The following is a 3,667-nucleotide window of genomic DNA, read 5'->3' as shown; positions in this document are numbered from 1 at the left end:
TAGCAGTCTAAAAGCCATTTTATATATATATATATATATATATATATATATACAGACACATTTAAGATTTTACTAATTTCAATAATATTTCACTTTTTAAGTACATTTTAATAATTTTTAAATTTATTCCATACTTTACATTTAATATCCCAAGACAAGGTGCACATAAATTATAACAGTACAGTTATAGTTAATACATGTTTAAAATACGTTTAATTATCATTGGCTTAATGTAGTTCAGCGTTCGTTTACGTATAGCTCTTAAAGATATCCTCTTTCTTTTTAACCGTTCATGGGAAAATTGGTAAGTGTGGTCCATTCAGTCTGTATTAATATTTGTTGAGAAATAACTGTGATTTCGTTCTAAACATAAAGTATTTGCTAACAGAAGAAAATGCTCCCTTCTTCTAAACATGGTTTAAAATAAATGCACAACCACTTTTAAGACATTGGTAATATCTTGCCAACTTTTTCAATCCAGAAGTTTTTTACAACACACACTCCTGTTTGGTATTTTTTTTTAATTAACAAAACATGATTTTTTACCTTTTTTTTTTAATTCAGGTTGCAAATTTTAAAAGAATAGAAAGCTTCAATTGTAATTAAGACCAACTACAGTCAAGAGAAAAATCTCCAAAAAATTAGAGCGATTCGTTAATGACTGATGGATTGTGAATTAGTTACTCGTATGTCTTAAAAGTTCGGTCTTACGGAGTTAGATCCCTAAAAACTGATTCTTTGACATTTAAAACTATATAAATATAGGGCAAACATATTTTTCTACATTTCCACAAGTTTATGTTTCGTTTAATCCAATTTCTTTACCAACCAGTTAAACTCTATACCATCTATCAAGTCGGGATTCTTGGTATAATTTCCTTTATTTTTTTGAATAAAGATATGTAAATCATTTGTTTTCTTAAAATATCATTATATTTTTAAACATATGGAATTAAAATGTGTTCATAGAAACAATTGCAGTTCTTTTAATTAACTATTTAGTACTTTAAAAACATATTTTAAATTAGGTATTCCGTTCTGTCTTGTCTTTCTCTAAATGTATAAGCTCAAACCTTTTGCATTTCTAAGATATTACTGTTATTGACTCGTTAAAATGAACTTAAAGTGAAAAATTCAATCAGTTACTTTCAGATACATTGTTAAGAAAAGCGACATGGTTTCTGTATTTTTTTAAAGAAAAATTGGCCCCTTTTTAAATGTTTATTGCATTCAGTACTGTAAACCTTTTTTTCCTTTGATATTTTATCCTCATCTGTGTAAAAATAAGTTTCTTTTCTCAAAATCATCTTAAAGATTAATTTGGAACAAAGTAGGTGAGGTTATAATTCTTTTATAAAGATTTTATTTCTAAAATTCTTTTAAATTTTTATCGTTACTTAAATCACATTTTTATTGCATTTTCGTAATATTATATTAAAATTTATTTTTCTCGTTATTTTTATTCTTACTACTTACAGTTTGTCAGTTTCTCTAACAAGCACGATGAAAAGCCTCAATGCCCCGGTAACAAAGTGCACCATTCATTACAGTTATTTATTTCGCTGTTAAAGAATCATATTACCTTTCATTAAAATGAGATGTTACTTCCGAAGGCCTGTTATATAACCCTGGGTAGAAGTTTTAATCCATAACTTCTACCCAGGCCAAATATACCAAAATAAGCGTCAAAAGAAGCTTTGCTTTTGTCACTTTTTACTATTTGTTTTGTTCAATGCCTTTTTTGTACAAATCAATGTTCAGTTTGAGCATTTTGAAAGTGGTACTAAAAGGTGCATTAACTTTGTATTTCAACAATAAGTCCCTGATATTAAATAAATAATCCCGAGAAATTGAAGTGAAAATATACACCGAAGAGCCATTACATTATGACCACCCTGCTAATAACATGTAGGACCACCTTTAGCCCTCAAAACTGCTAGCACCTGCCGTGGCATTGATTCCACAAGGTGCTGATAGGCAATCTGAGGTATCTGGTACCAAGCGCTCACCAACTGGTCCTGCAATTCCCTCACATTGCGAGGGGGTAGCGTGGCAGCACGAATTTGGTTTTCCAAGTAGGACCACAAATGCTCTATTGGATTAAGGTCAGGTGAATTTGGGGGCCAAGACATGACTTGAAAGTCACTGGAATGTTCCTCGAACCAATCCATGACGATTCGACCCTTATGACATGGTGCATTATCCTGTTGGTAAACACCATCCCCCGCAGGAAAAACTGTTGCCATGAATGGGTGAACCTGGTCTGCAATTATGTTCAAATAGCTTATAGACGTCAGGGATTGTTCTATGAGGATTATGGGTCCTAATGTGCCCCATGAAAACATTGTTCCTAAGCGAGAAACCATGAAAGCTTGGGCGAGCCCGTTGTTATAGATGGAGGGTGGTTATAATATAATGGCTCTTCGGTGTATAACTTCATTGCTTTAAAAATGTGTGAAGATGATAGCAAAATTCGTCATGTTTCAAACGCTCAAAAGTGATTTGAAACATAAAACGTGAAATTACGAACGGAAAAGGGGAAAAATAAAGGTGAAAAACAAAACAAGAAAAACGGTAGTAACCGAAAGAGAAACAGAAAAATAGACTAGAATGAAAGAACAAAACAATGCCAGAAAGCTCCTCTTCTTCTAATACTTACAGTGAATTTGTTACTGTACTGTTTTTCTCTTCCGTTTGCAATAATATTGCTAACATTCTATCCCGTTTTAGTTCTAAAGCCATTTTCAAGCTTGGTAACAAAATTAAATTTAAGTCACTTAAAGTTCCTATCAGCACTGAAAATCGTTGGGGCTTTTATCACATACTTCGACTGTGTGACTTTGGGTACATCGAACAACCCAGACGAGCTTTAAAATTTATACTAAAGTAACACGATAGATATGTTCGTTATCAAGAATGCGATAAATCATCAATTGTTGGAATTTTGGCCATAAATTTAATTTCCACAATGTCAAAATTATTTCCATCCCTGTCACATCAGCTCATTTTGAGGCCCTAGAGTTTAGTTTCATTCATACGAATTCCGATTCCTTTGCTTATGACATGAGTTCCATGCCACCTCTTCATAGCTAGTGGGAATGCATTTTGCCCTGATTTGCGTACCTGTCTCGACTACCGCGGTTTTTTATCTTTTTTTTTCACTTTTATTTCCATTTTCCATTAACAAACTTACACTTTCTGTTTAAAATCCCATTTGTGTTCTAAAGCACCATCGTTATATTTTTTGAATCCATTGGAGTTTTTAATCAAGCCTGATTCTGCTTATTGGATCAACCCAGGCCAGTATGTAACAGTCTAATATTGGAACGGTTCAAAATAGTATGCATAACAACCTAGTATACGTCAACGTTGGTAGTAGATCTGTTCCAAGATTATTTGATTCTTGGCAAAAGTATCTGCTATAGTTTTTAAGAGTTCGAATAATACGAAAGAGCATTTGTCAATTCACGCGAGTAATATGCAGGGTGATTCTATAATCATGTGCAAAACTTGAAGGGGATGTTGGGCCCACCATAAGGTTTAAGAATTGCGTAGGAACCCTTGTCCGAAAATGTCATTGTACACCGCTAGAGGTGCTTCCCTACCATGAACTGTTTCTATATGTACTTTTGAACCGGTAATTTATCTATCTAAATTATCTTAATTT

The sequence above is a fragment of the Parasteatoda tepidariorum genome, chromosome X1 (assembly GCF_043381705.1).
Source record: "Parasteatoda tepidariorum isolate YZ-2023 chromosome X1, CAS_Ptep_4.0, whole genome shotgun sequence".
NCBI classification, from domain to species: Eukaryota; Metazoa; Arthropoda; class Arachnida; order Araneae; family Theridiidae; genus Parasteatoda; species Parasteatoda tepidariorum.
The sequence above is the reverse complement of the archived record's forward strand: the minus strand, read 5'-3'. Positions refer to the sequence as shown.